At 39.9% G+C, this 24560-nt stretch overlaps 1 protein-coding gene and 1 long non-coding RNA gene across 4 annotated transcripts in view; one reads left to right on the top strand and one right to left on the bottom strand.

The window, feature by feature from the left end:
- epha6 (eph receptor A6) overlaps window positions 1-24560 on the top strand; it is a 174353-nt gene that overhangs the window by 93285 nt on the left and 56508 nt on the right. The window lies entirely within an intron of this gene.
- Window positions 13742-24560, bottom strand: part of LOC137073174 (uncharacterized) — a 55535-nt gene continuing 44716 nt past the window's right edge. The window contains exons 5-6 of the long non-coding RNA XR_010904744.1: window positions 13902-13988; window positions 13742-13829 (exon numbers count right to left, since the gene is read on the bottom strand). This is a non-coding gene — a long non-coding RNA (uncharacterized lncRNA). The remainder of the gene's footprint in view (window positions 13830-13901; window positions 13989-24560) is intronic.

The following is a 24560-nucleotide window of genomic DNA, read 5'->3' as shown; positions in this document are numbered from 1 at the left end:
GACCTCTTCTGCGATGTTGTTACCCCAGGTTTTTAGGAGGAAAAGAGTGTCAGGCCTCTGTGCCCTCAGGGAGCCTTTCTGCCAACCTGCCTTCGAGGCACAGCGGGGGGCAAAATGTGCTTATCCGATCAGACGACAGACAACCGATCAGTCTGAACCTGCAGGAGCTTTTACACACAAATCATCAGGAGGGTCTGCAATCGTGCCTTCTTTGCAGACTGGCACACCAGATCCTCCTGTGGGCTCAGGGCAAGCTGCTGTCCCCGAGAGCAGTGTACATCCCTTGGCACCTGAATTAGGGAGCAGATATCCTGTCGAGGCAGGAGCTGAGGCCAGGGGAATGGAGACTCCACCCCGAGATGGTGGAGTCACACTATTCCACTCTGGTTCTCCCTCACGCATCCAGCTCTGCTAGGGTTGAATGCCATGGTACAGACCGTGGCCGAGGCAGCACCTATACGCATTTTCCCCCGCTTTGTTCCCAGTAGAGAGTTCACCAGAATGAGTATTCTCCTAGTATCTCTATTATGGCTGGGCTAAGTATGATGTCTTGCTTTAACAACTCTCCCTGGGATATTCCCATCAGGAAGAATCTTCTGTCTCAGGCAGAAGGTGCTATCCTCCACCACCACTCAGAACAGGTTTTTTTCTTTCTTTCTTTTTTCTTTGCCCCCTAGGGTACAGTAACAAACATGGGATTTAGAATGTTCAGTGACGTGGCATAAATCAAGCATTCTGCGTTAGCTCGGGAAGGACATGTAGTCAAGCTCCACTATCAGCTGATTGGAACAATTCCAACCCCACCCATATCAGCTGATCTGAGTCCTTTGCATTCAATTGGCAACTCTCAAACAGGGTGCCTAACTTAAGCGTAGCTTCAGTTCATTGTACTGCTTGGCTGCTTCTGCTGCACGCTGCATTGCAACCCACCTCCTCCCCAGCTCCTCCTTAAATGGTGTTTAACTTAATCAATGTCATTCTGTTGTCATTCATGCATACTATGTTCTAAATGGGGGGATTTGCTGCCCTCCCAGTTTAAAAATGGGAGGTTTTTCCCAGGATCTGCTGCTATTCCCTATCTTGGCTTTTGGATGGGGAATTTAGAACAGAGCCATATCGTCAAATGTAAAAAAAATATTGTATAATATAATTACATATGTAATTAATTAATAATACAAAAAAAAATTGTCAGTAAACAAATTCATTAATAAGAAAAAAGTAGCTCAAGAATCATTTTGGAATTGAATCGCGACTACCAGAATTAGAATCGGAATGAATTGTCAGGTGCCTAAAGATTCCTTCAAGCTTAGGGAGTCTGTTTGCAGAAAAATGTTTGACTCTAAAAACAGGTTCCCTGCTGGCTATTACATCTCTTAAGAGAGTAGAATATCTTCAGGCTCTGTCAGTTTTCTTCTTCATGCTTAGAGTTTGCCCCCGGGATGGTGAAGGCGTTCCTTCATCGTAGACCAGGTTACCCTGTGGCCTAAATCAGGTGAACTATAAGTCTGCTTAAGGTCAACCAGGTGAGGTTCCCCAGTAACTAAAAAGAGAATAAGCAAGTAGATAGTTGTGGCTATCTCTCTTGTCGATGAGGAATGCTGACAACCTTCACCTATGATTGTCAGAGCACATTCGGATAGGAGTATGGCTCCTTCGAAAGCTTGATTGTCAGGTGTTTCCCTACACCAGAGTCGCAGGTGCTTATGTTCTAGATTTGTGCTCACCGTGATTCAGGCACTGCTCTGTATGGCGTAGTGGGTATTAACATTCCCATAGTGTCAACATCTTACGCAGCGTGGAGTTCCCTCGTAAGGCCATGACTGTAACCCTGAGATGCTGTGTTACTCCAACATGCCTGTGATCAACTTGTTTTAACCAATCAAAAGCTGGCATTGTTTGGTCAAAGTGTACTTTATAGCTTCCTGGTCACGATGTCACATGCTATGGGATGGCGTCCTGCCATGCCATTCGTCTGATTTCACACATGCTTTAAAACTTATTCCCTTTTAAGGGAACCAGGGTTACAGTCATAACCAAGATGTTTTCCCTTTATCCTCATGCTAAAATCAATTGTAAACCCACATTGTACAGAAGGTATTAAAAAAAATGATCTTCTCAAGAGGTTTGCAGGTCACATCTTTGTTTGACTCAGATCCACAGAAATGATCAGATCTATTTTGATGACCTGTCTAAACCAGCATGAACAATTGGTTTAGTGTTGGAAATTTGTGGTCCCTAAAGGAGATAAACATATTTTGAGGATTAAATGGAATGACATAAATCCTGTCTTTCAGCTGTATATCCTTGCTTTGGATAAAACGCTAAATAAATAAATGTAAAATCAATAAATGTTATTTCTTGATCAGATGCCTACACTGTTAGCTTTTTCTTTATTGTTAAGTTTTTACTGAACAAATTGGATGTTACTATAAATTTTTGAATATCCATGCTTCATGAAATTACTTCAGTTTGTTTTCTTTTGTTGTAATGTAAAGTTGTAATGAAGCAGCGAGTGCCTAATTGCCACCACATTTTTTCTGTTCTTTGAGATGTTAACAGCTACTCTGGGCATCAAGTCACTATTTTCTAGAGTAGATTATGACAGGAAAGACAATGGTCTTTCTTAGTTAAAATAATAATAATAAAAGGAAATATGTATTTCTCTGTAATTCCAATCTGAACAATGCCTCACAAATGTCTTCAAAAAACAGTCAGATTGTGGTTTCAAAAAAAGGAGAACCGCAAACATCACAGGCACTCATTGTCTTGCTGTTCATTATTTTTCCTGCCAGATGGTTTATTTTGGTACTTTAGTCTGATTTGGTTGAAGGTTTATTTTGATATTCCTTCTGACTTTTTTCTCTTACTAGCAGCAGATCAGAAGACAATTAGGATCTGTAGCTTTGTCTCATCTTCTCTAAAAGCATTTGTTTATGCTGCATAATAAATGTAGCTTGTGATTGGAGTTACATCACCATCAAGTCCCACTGTTTTAATGCTGAGGGCTATACTTGAGCATAGTTTGAACCAGTTAAGCTCGAACACATTTGTCGAGTGACAAATTAGAGATAACAAAGTGGTATAATTTAGAGTTGAAGAAGCCTTTCATTTTAGAAATGTAACTGAGAAGAGAAGAAAGAAAAGAAAAAAGATATGTGAAGCTTAAACAGTTTATCTGCATGGATATGACTGATTTGTAGGGTGAATAATATGAAATACTATAAAAATAACTGTTGATCAGCACCTTCTGCTGACTGGGGTGCCTAACACCCCATCTTTTTACTGAATCCAAAAATCTCCCATATTGGCAAGCTAACTTTTTATTCAGGTCCAAGATCTCGCTTTCATCTGTCAACATAATGTTGTGTGGCAGTTGTCCCGTTGTGCTGAGGCAATAAGAGGAAGACAGACGAATTTGATCCAAAGTACTTCAAGTTTTAATGAACCTCAGAATAAAGGCATGGTGAACATAACAAAATCGGACAGGAACGTACCGGGATGAACTTAAATGAACACAATGCAGATAATGATACACAGCTGACACAGATGAACTAATCACAATGGTAACCGGGGAGACATACGAGTGGCGGGAAAGAGAACAAAGATACAAAAAAACCTGAAAGCCCAATCAAACTGAAACCAGTGCTGCGTTCCAGTTCGTTTTTATCATGCCCTTCACTCGCGAACTTCCCTCCGTCTCGTTCACTTGGATGTGCGTCATTGCTTACGTTGCATGAGTGCCCACTACTGGTGGAAACTTTGCAAATGGACTGAACTGGAACGCCCTAAGCCCTTGATCACTTTGAATCCACTATGGAGTTGATATATTATTATTTTTTTCCTTTACGAAATTGTTTAATGCAGCATTCTATATGTATATGGATGTGTTTGGGTTGTTTTAAATGTTTTTAAAAATAGTTATAGTTGTTTGTGGTGGGGTAAATTAAACGCGATATGTGGTGATGTCACAATCGTGTTGCATTGTGGTATCTGAAGCTGCCTGAAGTGTACATATGAAGTAGACTCGCTCACTCGGTCAAAATCGAGGGAGCAAGGGTCTGTCCATATAAACTTCCCTTGTCCACTTCACGGAGTGGAACGCACTTCAAAATGGCGGCGGGGATTCCATCAAGGGGAAGTGCTTAGGGAAGTTCGCAAGTGGGTGTCTTAAAGTGGAGTGGAACGCAGCATAAATGTGAACGCAGCATAAAAGAAGCTCCACATTGCCCCGAAAGAATGGAAGTGAAATGTGACAACATACCTCATAGGTTGGATACATTGTAACATGTGAGGGGCACAATGTAACATGACCAAATGACAGCTTAAAGTGCTGTCGGATATAATCAAAAACAATATCCAAGACAAACTTAAATAATCATTAGAAATCATTAAAAATATTTCTTAATCATTAAAAATAAAATAAACTAATTGGAGTACTAGCAAAAAATACATTTATAATTTGGAAAATGCAAACTCATCAGATACACGTTGCGGTAACTATATACATATTTTGAACAATTTTAAATAAAAAAGGAAACACAAAATTAAAGCTATTGTGTCACGCGTGTCGCATGATGCCCCGTCATGGAAATAAGGTGATAAAATATGTGTGAAAGGTTTACATATCATGGACATCATCAATACCTCTGTTACGATACCCCTCAAATGTTTGAGAAAATTTCTGTGATGCACTCGCTTATGTTTGTATGGACAAAGATAACCTTACATGATCATGTGTTAGATAAAAGCACTCCAAACTATTTTGATAGGCAGACCTGTTCCATTCCGAAGCACACATCTCCTATCCATTTTATTCCTTTATTTTTGTTATTATCCAGCTGTCATCAGATATCTATGAATTAAGCGACATCCATATGTATGTCCTTGGGAGATCTCCTTTATGAAAAAGACAAATGCTACCTTCCAATTTCTTTCCATTTCTTACTTTCCAGCAGTTTGTCCTTAGGGTATGATGGATATTCCTCAGAATACATCAGGATTTCTTGATGAATGATCCGCTCTTTCCTCTTGTCCCATATGTTTGCTTTGTTTTCCGGATGGAAGCCTTGGCTTTGCTTCAGCCCTCACTCATTGCCACAGAGCCAGACTTTCAAACTGATGATTGTGAATTTCGGGTGGAAAGATAAACAAGAAATGCAATTTTTAAATGCATAACTTTCATCATACTTATATTCAAAATAAGCAATGATTATCATCTGCGTCACCTCCCTTCCTCTAAAACTGTTAAATTAGAAAAGTGCAACCCAAAAATGTAGGGTTTTGGATTAGTTTTCCCTTAATGTCGTTCTCAGAAGAAATGGAATTGCTTTCTGTAAAATATATATCTGGATTGTGAAATGTGATGGGTCCAGGCTGTTTATGTAAATATGGACGGTTTTTCCCTTCTTATTGTTCCTGGCCAGGCAATATTTAGAATTCATATTGCAGTACTAAAAGCAGATGGGAGCTGAAATGATCCCTGTGCATGCCTGCACGCATCTAGGGTTTGGTGGGGATGGTTATTGGGTGAAGTCAGACAGGAAGAGTCTAGATCAGCACCTAGAATTTAAGACCGCTTTGTGTTGCCTATAGTACTTACGATGCAAACAATTAAGACAGAATGGAGAAAAAAAAAAGTATAAATATTAAAAATGTCACTTTAGCATTTTAATTTAGTTAAATAATTAATCATAATAAAAAACCTTGAAGTACTCAATACTGAGACTGATATGACACATTTCATTTAATGTTACAAATAACAGTCAGATAAGTATGATAAGTATCATTCCAATGCAATTCCAATAATGCAAGTGTATTTTTGAGTCTATTCAAAAGAATGTGGATGATAGTTTCAAATGCAGCACTAAGAACCAGTTACACTACAACCACGATCAGTTGTAAAAGTAAATAATTAATAACTCTAATGAGAGCAGTCTCAGTACTATGATATGATCTAAATCCTGACTGGAAATCCTCACCGATACCATTTCTTTCTACAGGAGCACAGTTGTGAGGATACTGCCTTTTCTAGTATTTTTGAGAGAAATACATTTAGGATCACCCTCTAATCAAGTAATTATTTAGGTTCAAGTTGCATTTTTTAATAAGAGGTTTAATAACAGCCAGCTTAATTTTTTTTATATGTATCCTAATGACAATGATGAATTAATAATACTAAGAAGAGGATCTACAGTTGAAATTATTAAAATAGAAAAGTTCAGAAATTCACTGATGCTCCAGAAGGAAATACAATGCATTCATTTAAATATCAAGGTAAATTGTACTTAATTTGTTTTCCGGGAAACATGTAAGCATTTATTTTGCTTCCTAAGGGCACTACTAAAAAAAACTTTTGGACATCCTGCTCAAAGGTTTTCACCCCCTACCTCTTAAAGGGTTACTTCAGCGATTAACTATGTATCAGTAGAAACGCTGGAGTATATTCAAATGATCGTGCTCCCCCCTCTTATATCCCCCTGAGACGAGAGATTTATGCATTTTATTTCTGGAAAAATTACTCTCGTGACGCAAATTGACGATATTTGCGTCACGAGAGGAATGTTTGCCCCAGCCAGCAGAGGGAGCCATTTCCGCATGTTTTTTAACTCGTGCATGGGGAATGGGAGATTACACTTACAGCACAGCTCAGCTACAGGCATTAATTTAAACGGATGCTAAGCAATGTAAGTGTTTTAACTTCTCAAATTAATTTCTATGAAAGTTAAGCTTCCAAAGGCATGAACTGAAAATGCGTTGTGAATGTATGCCGCGAACGTGATCGCAATTACCTCAGCTCTCATCACGAGAGCTCATCAACTCATTTATGACGTTAAATGTAATCTGACTCCTAATTTAAGTCTGCTGTGAGACTCACGCGGCAACTCGATGTTATATTCACGCGGCAACTCGATGTTATAGGGGCGACAGTGGCTCAGTGGTTCATGTAGATTGTCTACAAACCAAATGGTTGGTGGTTCAATCCCCGGTTCCACCTGACCAAGTGTCGAAGTGTCCTTGAGCAAGACACTTATCCCCAGCTGCTCCCGACGAGTTGGATGGCGCCTTACATGGCTGACATCGCCGTCGGTGTATGAATGGGTGAATGTGAGGCAAAATGTAAAGCGCTTTGGATGGCCATAGGGTCTGTTAAAAGCGCTATATAAATGCAGTCCATTTACCATATTGATATTGAGTATCGATTTATCGAGCCGTATTTATATGCGTTTTTACCCAATATACAACGCTATATCCAACAGCCTGGAACACGCTTCACTTCCGGTAAAGAAGGTCAGTATCGATTGATATTGATATATCGATGTTATATATATTGTTATATTGAGTGTAACTTTGGAGTTGCTAGGCAACGTGGGGGAGAGGACGCTGGCGTCGTCTGTTCGCCGCTTCTCCACCCACAAATGATCATGTTAATGTACTATTAGATTTAGATTTTATTTTATTTCCTTATGTTTGTGACTAGTCTAACAGTCAGAGCTACAATTGGGGCTGTTGCTGATTGCTGGCAGCCACTGAGAGGACGTTGTTCCTCGTTTCGCCGTTTTCCACCGCTTCTAATGTTTACGTTTGAATTGCTGCGGTTGGTTGGTTCTGGTTTGGAGGACTTTTGATGTTTCTCGTCGCGACTGCTCACTGGTGGTCTCCCTTGGGCTTAAGCTGCATGGTGGCTGAAGTTTGCACCGGGCTAGCGTCATCTGGGCCATCGTAATCGGCGTCCGGCATGATGTTGGGATGTTCCGCTTCTCGGCTGCGCCGCTGTTCCGTCCTGCATTGCGGCCGTGGAGCGGCTTGGACTTCTGCGCCGACCCCGGTGTGCCCACAGAAGTGCCCGAAAAAATGTTCTGCCTCCTGCATGGTGCTGCGGCGATCCCCATCGTTTGAATCGTCATGAAGACCCATCATCTGGTCTTCAGCTGTCCTGCCTCGGCGATGTCATTGGGACACTGCCGCTGGGAGAAATCTGAAACATGGAGTGGACCACAGTGTGCTGCGGAGCTAACAGAGACTTCCACCATCAGCTGTTTTCTGTTCACCATCAGCTCTGTTTCTGTTCACCATCAGCTCTGTTTTCTGTTTGTTTTCTGTGTTGGTTGATTGTTTGTAGTATTCTATATTTTTACTTGTTATTCATTTTTTGTTGTTATCCCCCCCCCCCCCCCTTGTTGCACTTTGAGATTCTTCGGAATGAAAAGTGCATTATAAATAAAATCTATTATTATTATTATTATATTGAACACACACGTTCAGTATTTAATAGAACTTTCTGAACTCAGTCACTGTAATCCAGTAGGTGGCTTTGGGAATGGCCTCACAGGGCAGCGAAGCATTCTGGGAATTGTAGTCTTTCATCCCAATGAGACAAAAATACATTAATGACCCAGTTTAAATAAAGATTCATCTTCCCAGCGCTGAAGTACCCCTTTAATGCATTGTGTTTCCTTATCCCATTGGTTTCCCTAGGCATATTCCTACAGTGGTCTTATTATTATCATCATCACTAGTATATAAATACATATTTGAAGATCATTTATTGAATCTGTATTTTTTTGCCATGCTCACATCTCACTATAAATGAAGAGCTAGTATTGCCCTTTGGCCTGAAGAGACTTTTATAATTAAAAGAGTGCAATTAAAATTACACACATTACAGTACCTCATTTGTGATATTTAACATGACTGGGGGCTCTTAGATATTGCTTAAAATGATATAAAACGCAAAGACAATGCTGAATCAGTGAGCTCTTCACTTCCAGAGACAATTGTTAATGAGGAAATCTGCGTACATTTGAATTCACACATTTAGATTCACTTAATTACTTGCAAATGACACCCAATTACCCCCCTCTCTTCCCTCCTTTGAGTGGCAGTTCATCGTTTTGAAATGATTACGTTTAGAGGCATTCCAGTCTCTCTGTCTGCCTCCTGCTCTTCTCATATACCTTTACATGGACAAAATCACTCCACTTCTCTCTCATTTATACACACTGCTGACTTTTAAATAGTCATCCTCTCTCGCTCTAGTTCATAATTGTCATTAAGACTGTATTTATAATATCTGCCCAGTAGGCACCTGAAACTGTTTTTACACCGGTCCATCCTTCAGACAGGCCCTCCACAAAAAACCTGACTGTAGATATGGATTTGGTGTTAAGAGGGTACACCTTTTTACATTTGTTATCTGTTAGCATAGGCTTATAACAGTGACTTTGCTAATTGTTTTTTTTAAATAATGGGCAACATTGAAATAAAAATAAAGGTGCCACGGTATTTACTCTTCTTCTGCAGTAGCCATTTGATTGCTGAATAAAAGTCTTGTTTCATTTTCTGTTTTACTCTTTTTCTCAGATGGAATCTGAGTTTCTGGTTTTCATATTGTCTGTGCTATTCTACGACACTAGGCGAGTGTCACTCTTTCTCCGCATTTAGTTCTGTTTATTTGAATTGTGAATGTTGCAATCACAATGTTCAGCCTATGCGTAGTGTCCAGTTGCCCTGTTCAGAACTAAAGAAAGACTGATAATCTAACCGCAGCTGCTACGTGTTTAATTGTCATTTTTGCCTTGATAAAGAAAACGTCTTGGTTTCAACTGTAACCTTAGTTTCCTGAAGGAGAACAAGACGCTGCGTCACCGCATTGGGAATGCCTCTGCGTGATTGCGTCGTGAAGCACATGTGCCATCAGTCCAAAAGAGAGACGGAATGTCACAGGCGGGTGACATCATAGACCCGGAAACTATAAAGCAAGCTGGCAAACACACGCCGTTAGCTTGTGAAAAAAGCCGAAACAAGGCGCTTGCGGCCATGCAAGGAGTATGGCAGGGTGACGCAGCGTCTTGTTCCCCTTCAGGGAACTAAGGCTACAGTCGTAACCAAGATATTCCCTATCATGGGAACTCGAGCTGCGTCACCGCATTGGGAACAAGAATATATATATATATATAAATATAAAATCTCAGCAGGTCAGCCTGGTATGCCTGCACAATGGACATGGTGTGCAGACATGCGGCGGCCTGACCTGACGCTATATCCAACAGCCTGGAACATGCTTCACTTCCGGTAAGGTCAATATACACGCTCTGGCATCGTTGTGGAAAGACATCACTTCCGGTATACACGATCTGGTGTAGTTTACGGCAACCACAGAAGTAAATCTCGTACACGAGGCCAGAGCGTGTATACTGACCTTCTTTACCGGAAGTGAAGCGTGTTCCAGGCTGTTGGATATAGCGTTGTATATTGGGTAAAAACGCATATAAATACGGCTCGATTTCTCACACAAACTGATCGTTTTGTGTCTTAAGATATCAATTTGTCGTTATGAGCCACAGGGCTCTTTGAGCATGTCGTCTAAGCATGTTTTTTTTTTGCTCTCATAGACTTGTTACCCATTCACATGCATTATATGACTGGCACACAGCAACGGTTGGAGTTAAAATATTTACCCTTTTCACATCATATAACAAAATCAAACTTAGTAGCATTTTTACTAGTGATTTCATCCATTTTGACTATTTGTGCAGCTTATCATTTGAATGCATGTCCATGACTTTTCTTCTATTTTAATTTCACTTGCCAAATGAGTGAGAATTATAACATTGTGTATCCTTCAAGTGTAACTTGCGATTTTACCGCCATGAACTTTTTCTTGATTCTAATTAAATTAAATCAGTCAACTTGCTAGAAGTTTAAGGAATATCTCCAGCTTGTGGTACACATTTCTGGTTCATTTATTCATTTGATTTTATGCAGAAAGTACCTTGCAGATCATCATACAGCGATATTTGTTTGGACTCGTTTCAGTTGCCATCCTCATCTTGTTTCCCTCCTTGTTCTCTGTGGATTGAGCCCTGCAGTAAAGCGTACTGAGCACAAGGCATGAAAACAGAGAACGGGCAATTCAGACAATTCTGCACATCAGGGAATTTTATTATTATTATTTATAACAGTTATACATCTCACTATCCGTAGTTAGGATGCCCAATTCTCCAAAAATTCAGTAGTGCAGTGTTATGTATACTGGAGAGAGAAAATGTACCGTGTTTAGGGAACAGCATCAAATATTATAGCTGCATGTAAACAACCTTGCACAGTATTCTTTTTATGTAAATAAAAACAAGTCCTTAAGATATTGCTTCTGTATGATTCAGCAGACACAAAAAAGCTGGCATTAAAGTAAAATATTCCTCTCTCAAAAGCAAAACGTCAAGATGCTCACACATTCCGATTTATTTCATTTTGAGTTGTATTTTGCTAATTTCTACATGCCTAATGGGGCCTTTAAATTTCTTAACAGCATAAAGTTCAAATGCCCAGTGCATAATACTATCATTCTCAATTAAGAGCCTATTACACTCTCTAAGCAGGCTTAGATTTGATTGCACCATAAATGATAATTGAATCCAAATCGATTGAATGCCAGTATGTGTGGAGGAGCTCATTAAGCCGGTTACATGTTAATTAAGCTTGTCAGATGAGTGAACTTTGTGCTGTAGAGTGTTTTCTCTCTGGGATAGCACTTTTACAACTAGGTCAAAGGCTGGCCACTAAGATAATAAAACTAATTGGTGGAGACTGCTAAGCAATGTAGATTACCTAGGGTGTGCATCAGGTCGCCGTTTACCCTGTCATACATACTTAAGCGCACTTATATTCCCGTGGCTTGCGCGTATCCATCTTTCAAAGCCCTGAAGCTGTCTTAGCTCTCCCATATGACTAGAGCACTTCCTTGAACTGTCAAAAGCAAATGTCCATCCACTGCAGCCTAAGGACCCCGCAGTTAAGCCTTAAATGATGGCTGCAGTCGAGCGCTTTGTCTCTCGGTGTCTGTCAAATATGTTCCCTGTATATGCCAGTGAGGTCTTACACAGCAGGAAATAAATCACTCTGCTTGGTTTATTTGAATGTGCTTTTATGATCATCAATCAGGGGGAGGGAAGTATTTTTTCCCCTGTGTCACCTCCAGCCTTGCTGATTCTCATTAAGAATTCATTAACTTTGTTTTTCCTGTCTTTAATTCCACCCAGCAAAAAAAAAAAGACTCTTACTCAAAAAAGAAAGAAAACAAAAACAAAACAAACAAAAAACAATGCGCTAAAATGTTTAATGATGGAGGAAGGAAAAGGTTGAGAGAAAAAGAAAGGTGTGCTTGATGAGGAAAGTTAGGTAAGGGTGGTGGAAGACAATGCTGAATAAAGTGATATTTTTGGACCAAAATGTATTTTCGTTGCTTCAAGAGATTCTAATCAACCAACTGATATTACATACGGACTACTTTGATGATTTTTTTATTAGCTTTCTGGAAATGGACAGTAAAGTGGGCTGTATATGCTCTGGGGCTAAAATATAAAATATCTTAAACTGTGTTCCGATTTGAACTAACCCTTTAACTTTCCCCTGAAGGCCCCAATTTATACACTATTGTTATATGGTGCTAAAATCTTACAAAGATCCCAGTTGTCACAAGTCACCAGCTCAGTCACCCTCAGCACTACAACTCCCAGAATCCTCATTGCTCACCTCCTGCACATATCAACATGTTCAAGTCATGTCGTACAGATCGTATTTACGAGTTGAACGCACATGAATGCCACCACAATGGTGTAAATACCAGTGGGAAGTTCGAGATTTTCTTTAAGCCCCAATCTGTACGAGTTGGGGGTGTGTCAGTGAGAATCACGGCTGAAGCAATGGATGCAACATCTGTAGTTGAATATAACTCGTATTTCGAAGTGACACTGTAAGGCTTTGTCATTTACATCAACGTAAGCTCATATTTTAATATAACAATTAGCCTAATATTTCAATACCGTTTACAGTGGCTTCATAGAATAATGCAAAACATAAAAGATTAAAACTCACCTGATGTGCATTATTTGTTCTTTATTTTCTATAGCACATTTAAACCTTAAATAACGACCAGAGACGTCTTTCACTAGCCTCCTCCTCTTCATTTATTTTTTAAAGTTGGACATCAACCTTCTTAGTATTCCTCAATCAATCAATTTTAAACAATATAACAAGAAAAAAATATATAGAATTATAATTGAATGCCTGTTTTTCCACTAGTTTTTTGTCGAAGTTGTATAGGGCCGCTAATGACCCGAGGTGTGTAAGATTGTGCGTATATTTTTTTTTTGTGCACAATAATATATTTATTTATAATGATGCAATAGGTGCAATTCACCTTTATTCCACAAGGTTACAATGTCTGATATGCAATGATGAAGTGACGTTTCACTCATAGTTACCTCAGACAGAAAACAAAACAATAATAATTATAATCTGCACAACTGGAAATGGCTTAGTGATTTACTGCAGAGAGGAAGTACTAAACACAATCAAATATTAATCTCTTGATGAAGGATCTGGTCAAGAAGCTGTCAGGGATTAAAATATTGATTTTGAAGACGTTGAAAATGACTTTGGAGAATATGCGTGAGATAGCGAATATGAGGCAATTCATTAAAAGAAGGAGCGATGCCATCTCGCTCCGACCAAAGAGACTTGAACACATGTGATGTCGTAAACACGACTTCTCACCTCACAAATATGAACATCCTAGGAGGACTTGAACACACCAATACTCCAGCATCACCCGCACCTGCCAGCAATCACCCTCGGCATCAAACCCTCTATTTAAGCAGTCACTTTCCACCTCACTAGTGTCTGGCCTTGTCTCTCATGCATACAACAGACTCCTACGGCAACACTTGTATGAGTTACTTGCCTGCTATATTCGTCCTATTGCCGGTCATCTGTGTGCCTCCGCCACCCTCAAGGATATTTTCGGTCAGCCACCTTCGCAACCTCAGCTGCTGCAACCAAAGAACACTCAAGTTGCATTCTGCCTAACCACCCAGAGCTTTATCATCATTGTTCTGACTCACCTGTTATTCTCCTGCTTCACCTCCAACTTCTGCTGTATTGAACAGTTCACTCTGATTCTACTCACTGTGTCTGTCCTCTTCTGTTGCCTGACAACAGTAAAGTCATTTTATATCAAGCTGAGGGTACAATAAAGTATACTTTACAATAATATTCATTTATTAACATTAGTTAACCACTTTGTTAACATGAACTAACGTAAGCAATGCTTCTAAAGCATTTATTAGTCATAGCTAATGTCAACATTTTTTTTTTTTTTTTTTTTTTTTTTGAAGGAACACTCGATCCATCATTTTTAGAAATAGGGCTTATTATGAGGAAGCACCGCTACTTGGGCACAGAGATATCACACTACATTGCAATCACTCAACAGCCGGAGGATGTGAGGATGAGAGCTGTGCAGTGTTGCCAGATTGGGTTGACGATTTCCAGCCCAAAAGCTCACTAAAACCCGTCAAATCCAAGAAAAAACAAAACAAAAAAAAAATTAAGTAATAAAATAATGTGATATAATTGTATTGTCATGTCAGTCAAGATTGATTAGCACCATTTCCTTAGGTTGGTTAAAGAATGTTTGAGTCACAGGTGTAATCCATGTTTTGAGAGTTGGTTCACGCTCCCACTCATTACTATATATTTATGTCACTTTGGCATAGCGATTACTTGAATATCCAGCTACAATTTTGCGCTAAAAACATGTCATTAATGAGACGCCTCCCTGCTGATCGCTGATTGGCTAAAAGTACGTACTCATTGGCGACGTCATCACCTGCCAGCTGACTCTACGCTGGCCATGTGTGTGTCATGATGACTTATTTTATGGAGTACATGCACATTTGAGTTTGATATTAACCCATTAGACTATAAAATTTACATGTTTGAAAACCACCAAACTGACCCCAAACCAGCCCAAATTTTGTCCACCCGCCCAAACCCATTTTTACCCGCACAATCAAATTCAAAACCAAATTCAAATCCGAACAATCTGGCAACACTGGAGCTGTGATATCGCTGCGCCCAAATAGCCGTGGTCCGCATGTGCTTCCCCATAATATAGTCCCATGTCAATTTTTGCCTAGGAAATCGCCTAGTCTTAATCTGCATCGCTATTTGTTCTAGTTGTGAATACGCAGACCACAAGATTAGGTGGGTGTTTTTTTTTTTTTTTTTTTTGATCGCTTTTGACACGGGACATGCTAGCTGGCAACATATGATTCTATTCATTATGCTAAGCTAGCAGCGCCCCTGCCAAACTAAAACAATGCATGCACTGAGACAAAAATGCATGCCCACATATCTAAATGTAGGAAAGGAGTTGAATAAGCCCTATTTCTAAAAATGGTGGAGTGCTCCTTTAAGATCCAAAGTTGTATTAATGCACTGTAAATTAACATGAATGTTGCGTTTAGTTCTGGGTTTTGTTTCATGTCTTTGAAATATCTGTGCATTGACAAATAATGCATTTATTTCAGTTCATCCATGATTAATGTTTGCAAACACAATGCGAGCGTCACTACAGGAAGCAGACAGTAGTGTCAAGTTGGACAATTTCGAACCGGCATGCACTGCTCAGTCAGGCACCGATCGGTCTGCGCATCGCTGCATGAAGTTGAACAAGTCTCTCATGTCTTGTGCTTCTCTAGTCTCATGTAATGTTCTGATTGGTTCCATGTGTCACATTCTCATTGGTTGATTGTTCATTGCTTTTAGGTATGTCTTTAGTTATTAGTCCGTGTGTGTGTGTGTATATATAGCCCTCATGTTTTCATTCTTGTTTTTTTTGTCTAGCATTGTTCATGTAACCCACTGTAGGTGTGTTCTGTTTTGGTTTGTTCAAGTTAGTGATGGGAGAGAAAAAGCTTTGATCAACTGAACTAATTGCTTGGCAAAATTATTAACACTGTTTCAAAACACCACATGCCTGGGCCGCCTGCTGCTCAGAACAGTGTAAATCCAACACAATCAGACTAAACATGCATAAAAACACCTTTTACTAACAGCAATGTTTTAAACAAACGCAAGTTTTATTGAGAGTAAAATCTATCAAATGCAATTAACTAATCTAATAGAATTAAATAAAGTGTCTGTGTAATATTTGTTCTTTTATACATTTTCAGAGCTTGTCTTGTTTGTTCCATGGATTGCTCAGCTAAACAGGCCAATAAGAGATGATTAACTACTATTATTCAATTTTAACTAATGTCATTGATTAAAACATCTACACATGTATAAAAGTGATCAGGTAAAACCAATAGAAGCTTGTTCAATGCACATAGAGAACAGCGTATTAGAATACACAAAACATATACTTCTGTACAAATCATTCGTCACATTTATCTACTATGAAATGAAATAAACATACTTAACAATGAACAATGCTATGTACATGGCATTAACCTGATCAACAAATAGCAATGACAGTATAAACTGAATCCATTCCTTGAATAACTAAACCGCTAACAACTAACAGCTCTCAAGATTATCTGTATGAATGAAGAAAAAATATTAGAAGAGTATGATACTGACAATATTGAAAAGACCATATTTAACGGGCATTTAAAATAAGAACCAAAGTTCCATTAAGGTTGCGTTCACACTTGTCATGTTTGGTTCAATTTAAACGAAGCCTGGTTGGGATTGCTCGGTTAGTGCGGTTCATTTGAACATATGTGAGCGCTGCCATCCGAACCCTGGTGGACACCAAGCGGGCTGAGAATGCTAAAAAGATGGGTCATGGTCCGCTTCCAAACAAACTCGGGTGTGGTTCGACTGATATATGAACGCAACACGGACCAAAGACATGCACAAGAACGAAAAACAGGACGCAATGTCACAAGATGCGACGCTACAAGTCAGCTGATTTGACGACGCGGAAAGATAGGCGTATCCAAAAAGAGATTAGAGGGCAAACGTGGAGCAACGAGGAGGTAAAGTACCTCATTAATATTTGGTCCATCAAGCATGTTTCAAAAATGCTAGAAAAAAACGCACAAAAAGTATACCTGGTTCTTCTCATCAAAGGACCCATTATTCGGTACAGACGACGGAACTGCCATCTCTTTTGCAGCAGATCTTCGTTTCTGCATACAACGGAGGAAATCCTGCTGCTGTTTTGAATGTTTTGAACATTTTATGAGCTCTTCGTGAGTTTTCAGCTGGTAAAAATAAAACCATATGTACACGCATAAAATGATCCCGTTTAATCCAGCACAAAGCATTGTTTTGAATGATCGTTAAGCAAGCTCCGTCGCGAAATATACGTCATAAAAGCCGACCAATCAGGTTGTGACCGTATCCCTTTGCCTTTGGTTCTGTAACTTTAGGTTCGCTGTTAAAAATTGTCAGTGTGAAAACTAAGCGAAGCAAGACTATATGTTTTGTTTTTTGTGAAATAAATCTCCCATCGCTGTCAAGTCAAGTCAAGTCAAGTCAAGTCAAGTCAAGTCAACTTTATATAGCGCTTCTACAATGAATATTGTTTCACAGCAGCTTCACAGTGCTAAACCGGACAACATTGCAACAGAAATCGATTCGGCTGTGCAGTCGTTCTGGAGAAAACTGTGATGTTTTCGGTTTATTTTAATTTATCATATAGCGACAATGCGGACAGATCAGTAATAAAGTTGATATAGTTAAGTTAATTTAGTTTAGTAATTAAATTTATTTGGATATTTAGTTTAAATTCTAGTGTCCTCAACTGACCAAGCCAAGCCAAAGGCTACAGTGGCAAAGAACCAAAACTCCATTAGGGCATGATGGAGAAAAATAAACCTTGAGAGAAACTAGGCTCTAACTCATGAAGCTGGGGTTATTTTAACAAAGCCTAATTGCTGCCGTAATAACAGCCCATTTTAAGTGTTTAAATGTGCTTTTCTTATTTTTATTTTTGGAGCAGTGATGAAATACATTGTTCTTGGAGCAACCTATTCATACCATGGATTCGGCTAACAAATGCGACCGCCCTGAACGTGTTTGCTAATGTGCGTTACTGACCTTAGTGGGGGACTATACGGTGTGCTTCAGCATATGTGTGGATTCTGGTTATGGAATGTGAGTTTGTGATGTGCTTAGTGCTGGGGGAGCAAAGTCCTTGATGGTGTTTTGAAAGTCAATGTTCTCGGGGTTGAGCTGTGATGGAGGGTGCCCTGCTACAGGAAGGACGTGATGTTGGTTCCTCCTGTATGTTCTCCCATTGAATTGGATAGTGTATATCCGAAACTTCTTGTTCACCTCCTTTACTGTGCCAAGGTGCTCATATCCTTTCAGGTTTTGCATTCTAACAACTTGTCCTTCTGCCAATGACTGCAGTGGGTGTCTTAAAGTGTCTTAAAATCACTTTAGGGTAATCCTCTTATTAAGGAGCCATGCAGTGATTTGCCGGGCATATTTGGGAGCTGGCTCCAACCGACTGGAATTAATAGGAATGGCTGATTGTGTCTGTCATGACAATAGGCGTTTTGCAGGGGAACCCAACGTCAGTGTCACAGGTAATGTTTCTCAGGTTTAAAGAGATTTGAGGAATACGTCTGTCCCATCTCTTTAAGATTTCTTCATCAGCTGTTTGGCACTGCGAACCGCTCTTTCTGCCAGGCCACTTGACAGCGGGAACTCTAGACCACTGGCAACATTGATGAAGTTGGGATGGGACTATAAATCGATGCATCACTCGATTCTGAGATTTTACCTGATGCATCACGATTCTAGAATCGATTCTAAGCTTAGTTTTTAACTGCAGATGGCACTCTAGTCTTGTTTTCAACCGCAGACTTAAATGCTCATGAAGAACTGCCATCGCGTGTTCGGCTGAGTCTGAGAATTCACTTGCACCTCAGAATGCTTTATGATGTAAGATTAATGTAAACAATCCACTGCAAACACACTTGTAATTCGCTTCAACCTTTTTGAGCTTTATGAATTAAATAATTTTTTAGTTGGTTAAAGTGGTGTGTGTATGGAATTGGAAGCAAGCAAGCAGAGTACAGCTGTAAGAAAAGCACACAGTGCCATCTGCTGTTAAAAACTAAGCTCAGAGAGAATTGCAGAATTTCAGAATCGATCCAGAATCATTTCTCGATTCGCGATGCATCGATTTATTGTCCCAGTGCTACTGTCTTGCATTACCAGAAATTAGTGTGTGAGCTGTGCCACGCACAGAGAAATGTCTCTTCAGTTTCATGATTACAGCTGAGGATGCTGTGCCATGGACAAGGTCATTCTCATACCAACACAAGAATTAGGTAAGTTTGGCCACGCTACTCAGTAGAGGTGTAAACCTACACTGGTCTCACGGTTGGGTTCAATTACGATTATCCTGTCATCGATTCTGTTTAATTCGATATCACCATGCAACACGTTGCATTGACGAGTCACTGCATCCACATGTAAACAATTTTGTCAGTCACTATGAACTGAACCTTTAATTTTACCTGCCCAAAGCTTCTTGAATGTATCAAACAAAACTCAAGTCTGGTCACAGAAGACAACAGGAGCATTTAGAACAAATACCCAACATACTAAAAGCCACTTCAGGAGGTGGTCTGGGTCTCTTTACAGTCAAAAAGTCTAAATACATCTGATTGTTGAAACCACGTATGTAAATTTTACTCATCCCAACAATGCTAAAAAAAATTACATTTGAGAGCGTGCTATAGGCTATGTCACATTATAGCCAGATATGATAGTGCTGCCGCCAAACTACCGCAAATTAAACCACAACTAAAGTCGTAGGTGCTCAGCATACAATTATCTTTATTAAAGGTGCACTATGTAGTATTTTTGCAGTAAAATATCCAAAAACCACTAGGCCGGTGTTATATATTTTGTTCAGTTGAGTACTTACAATATCCCAAAATTGCTATTTTAACTAAGGACTGGGACGTTTCAGCATAGCGTTTGAGGAAGTCGCTTGTCAATTGAGTCATATCTGTGCTACCCTCGGTTTCGGGTTTTATTTGGCAGGAGCGCTGTACTCTGAGCAGTGTGAAAAAGTGAACGCACGGAGTAACGTCATAACATCATTTTCACCACACTTAAATGTATCTAATATGATAAACAGAGCTGCATTACCTCATAATCATAACTGGAAGAGCGGATCAGTGTGGGCACCTGGCGAATGTGCCCCGTCCCGTCATAATAAAGTTCAGGTGTTCGCGAGCCGTGTGTGTTTGTATAACAAATTAAATTTTTTTGATAAATCATAGCTTAGATTTGTGTAAGGTCCAGGTCCAGGTCGTGCTAAATGGGTTGCTCATAAAAGCCAAAATGTGCTCAGATGTCGGCTTTTGAAGTAGTTGGAGCATTTTAATCTTTTGCACTCATGTCTCGCCTCCCTCTGCCATTGTATGCTACTGCGACAATACACGTACATGACAAATAACATTATACATGACATCAGTAACATTATAATCGGTTATGGGCTATATTACTGAACCGATACCGAATCATCCTTGCCTGCATTGCCATACATCAAAGAAGCGATTCATTTCGACACCCCTACAACTCAAACATATCTGCTCCTACAGAGCAGGTCCGGGACTGGGTATGGTTTTAGTAGGGTTCCTTCTGTTGATGTGGCATTGTGCCATTGCAGACTGGGCATGAGAGGAGTTTCGTTGTGATATCAGCCATCCTCATTGGCCAAAAAATGATACGTCTTGCTCTGTGTTTAGTAGTGTCTAGACCAGGGTGGCCACTGTGGACGATGCCGGTATATTCTGTCAGTGAGTATAGGGAAGCGAATACTTCCTGGGGACTTTTATATGACAGTCTTGAGATTTATACACAGTCTGATTTCTTGTCTGTCATTTTTGTTCACAACCCCTATGGACAAGACCCAGTCCGTTGGCTCTGACTTTGTCATTATAACTTCTGTTTTTCGATGCACTTCATATGCACTTTCGGTCTGTCCCATTTGACATTTTAGGTTTCAGAAGGGTTCTTGAGAATGCACCCTTTCCGGTCATTATACACCTTCGATGTGCACTTTTGCCAATCCCACACTGGTGCGAGCTCCACAGCAGACTTCTTCCCGACAGTCAAAGTGGCGTCACGTCATGAAAGTGCAAACTCGTAGGATGACTGCGAGGGTTTAGGGCGCCATTTGGGACAGGGCATTTGGCACAATTTTGCATTGCCAGAGGAATGTGGTGAGTGGGGGAACGATGTGCTGTGTGTTAGGGTCCACTGTCATGGAATATGTAATTGGGAGTCCATCAAGCTTGCTGGTAAATAAGTATTTGTACTCTGTGAAAATGTCTTCAGTAGTGCCCTCCATACTAACATGGTGGACATGCAGGCTGATTTTAACAATCCCTATGTCCCTAAGCATAAACAGATTGCTGTAAATTTGCCCACTTGGGCCATGCTGTAATGAAACTAAGCATTTTGCTTCAATTTTGCTTCCACCATAAGCTAATGTCTTCTTAATTGCTTTGCTGGTCGTTCATCATTGGTCATTTGTTTGAATGTCTCATTACATTTTTGCCCTAGTATCGACTTTCATGTCAATTAGAGGTTTGTTTATGTGAAAAGTGACAAATGCCGCCTCCAATTCTGGCATGAGAGGGTTAACAGTGTCGACGCACTTATCAAAGTCAATGCCCTCGTCATAAACAAGTTTTTTCTCGAAACACAACGACTTTATTCTTGATACTTAATTAGTTTACCGTAATTCCTCAAATAAAGACCAGGGCCTTTATTTACCTGAACTGCCGATGGGAACCGGCTTTTATTTGAAGCAGGCTTTTATTAGGGGCATTTCTAATTCCATCTGTTTGAAATATAATTGCTTTATGTAAACCGTTTTCAATTTAAAGTGATCGTTCTAGTGGACAAATATCATTGATTTTTTTAAAGAAACATTTGCAACAATATCACCATACAACAAAATAATATGCATTTTTTGTAATCCCACACGCAGCTCCGCATCCGAAGATGAACGAGTTCTCGGCGAATCTAGCCGAGCATGACGTCTCATCACACCGGCCCCCAGTTTGCACATTAGGTGCTTATATTTACTAAATGAGCCTACAAAAGCAGAAATTAGCCATTTTAAATAAAGATCCAGGTTTAAGCAAATAAATATATCACGACAATAAGTTTAGTGAAATTAGGAAATATTTAAGAGATCGTTAATTTAGAGCTTATTTAATTGTTCTCATGTCACAAGTAATAATACCAAGCCAAGGTTTACTGAGTTTTACACAATTCTTTTGTAGTGTGGTTTTTTATGAAATGTAGCCTACTAAAATAAATATCATCACCTGTGCACGTTAGCCCACTTCTCGACGCGTTGGTTTATAGAACAATTACTCCGAATCACCCTCTGTCGTTTCAAAGAATAGCAAAATGGCGAACACGTCAAGTATAAACGCCTCGTCCGTTTGTGGAGGAGCGCGCGCAGTCAGCGGAGGCTCGCGCAGCGGAGACAGGCGAAAGTATAAATGCGCGGAGCTGAGCTTCGAGGCTTGGGTGCGACACCCTTAAGACATAAAAGAGACGAGAGGCTAATAATAGGTGCGTCTTAATCAGCTCCTTAATCAGCTTAATTAACCCTGATCGTCGCATCTCTCGTAGACTACAGTAGCCTATATAAAAGTTTTAGGTTAACTATAGAAGAGACCAGGATTAGTGTGTGTCGCACTGGCATGACTCGCATCGGGGCGCGTGGCATCAGGATGGTTTCGCATTAAATTAACGGCATTTAGGAGATTATCCACTCATTTTCTCCCGGCCTTTATTTGAGACCGGCCTTTATTTGTTGGTGCTGACCACGCCCCCGGCCACTATCAGAGGCCCGGCGTTTATTTGACTACAGGCTTTTATTTGAGGAAAGACGGTATTCTGAAGATTGTATTTTGACTTTTTTTCTCAAAATGTTATGAGTTTAATCTCGCATTATAATGACTTTAATCTCAAAATGGTTTAATTGTTTTTATTATTGCTTGGCCCTAATCCTCTTCCGTAAGCTGCCTACATTTTTTTTCTTTTGTTTTTTGTTTGTTTGTTTGTTTGTTTTGAACTGCAGACATACTATGGAATAAATATTATGTGTAGCATAATCTCTAATGTTTGACACTTTTGTTTCTCTATACGTTATATACTATATGTAATTCCACTGAGTAAACAGTTTGCAGGCATAGCCCCCCTGGAGCAACCCAGGGTTAAGTGTCTTACTCAGTGGCACATGGTTATGGAGAAAAATTGTTCTATCAACAACTCCACAGTAACATTTCATACAGAACCAAAACTGCAACTACTGCATTAGCATCCAGTTAAAAGTACATAAAATTGACACAGATAAATGGAAAGCAGAATTCCTCCTCCGCTCAGTGAGGGCCTAATGTTCTGCATAAGGCAGAAAATACATACGCGTCTTCCCTCGCAGAGGTAGAAAATCACATTCATAACATTTAAATACCAACCGGAGATTAAAAATGAATCATTTGTCCTAAAACTCAATGCTTATAATTCTTTTTTTTCAATATTCGCTCCGGGCGGCGAGTCTGAGGATGGCAGCACATTTAGCAGTCTATTACAATTTTCACTATAGACTGCCTTTCCAAATTGAATAATGACTGTTAATACTCTGCGTTTTGTAAAACTGTCATGTGAGGAAGCATTGAGTATATTCCAGCAATCTGTCACTCTACCCTTTGCTTGCCGACTGCTAACTGACAAATGTGATTAACATTCAGGAATACCATTCAGTGGGATTTGTATATATAAATGCTGAGGGGAAAAAAATAATAATACAAATTAGTGGAATCAGCAGGATCCGGGGCAGCCCGGAATGGACCTCTGATTGAATTTCTATTTTGTCTTTTTCTTTTTTGCCTATCAAAGCTCCCCGATTTGTTTTCTGTCACACACCAAAGCTATTATTTTCAGCATTTTAGTGTATTAAGTAATTGTGCTATCACGGGTCTATTTCCTCCTCTGGGGACTGACACACTGCTGGAGGCAATCTCCATTGCCTATTTCCATACCCAGATAGACTGTCAACAGAGAGTACAGAGATACAGAGAGGGAGGTGGGCGGATGGAGGGACAAAGAAAGAGAATGAAGGAAAGAGATAAAGAGACCAAGAAAAGGCAGGAGAGAGAGAGAGAGAGAGAGAGAGAGAGAGAGAGAGAGAGAGAGAGAGAGAGAGAGAGAGAAAGAGAGAGAGAGAGAGGGAGAGAGAGAGAGGGAGAGAAAAGAGAGATGGTGAGGCCTAGACTGCATTGCACCGTCAGGTCACTAGCACTGAGATCATTCATTAAAGGCGAAAGAGAATTTAAACCACATAAAAAAATCATAATTGCATTTTCTACCGGCAGTCCCCTGTGCTAACAATGAAATTGTTTACCTGTGTGACTACATCTCTCTCTCTCTCTCTCTCTCTCTCTCTCTCTCTCTCTCTCTCTCTCTCTCTCTCTCTCTCTCTCTCTCTCTCTCTCTCTCTCTCTCTCTCTCTCTCTCTCTCAAAACTCTTTCTCTTAGTTCCTGTGTCCTCCTAGCCTTATACCTTATACACACAAACACAGCGGCACTAGAAAATGCCCCAAAACTGTCATCGAAAGAGAGGAAAACAGACACAGAGAGAAGACGAAGAGAGAAGGGGAAGGAAAGAATCTCTAGAACTATATCTTCCACACAGACACTCTCTTGTCCTCCTGTCA

Source organism: Pseudorasbora parva, chromosome 4, assembly GCF_024679245.1.
Source record: "Pseudorasbora parva isolate DD20220531a chromosome 4, ASM2467924v1, whole genome shotgun sequence".
Lineage (NCBI taxonomy): Eukaryota > Metazoa > Chordata > Actinopteri > Cypriniformes > Gobionidae > Pseudorasbora > Pseudorasbora parva.
This window is presented reverse-complemented; position numbering and strand designations above follow the sequence as displayed.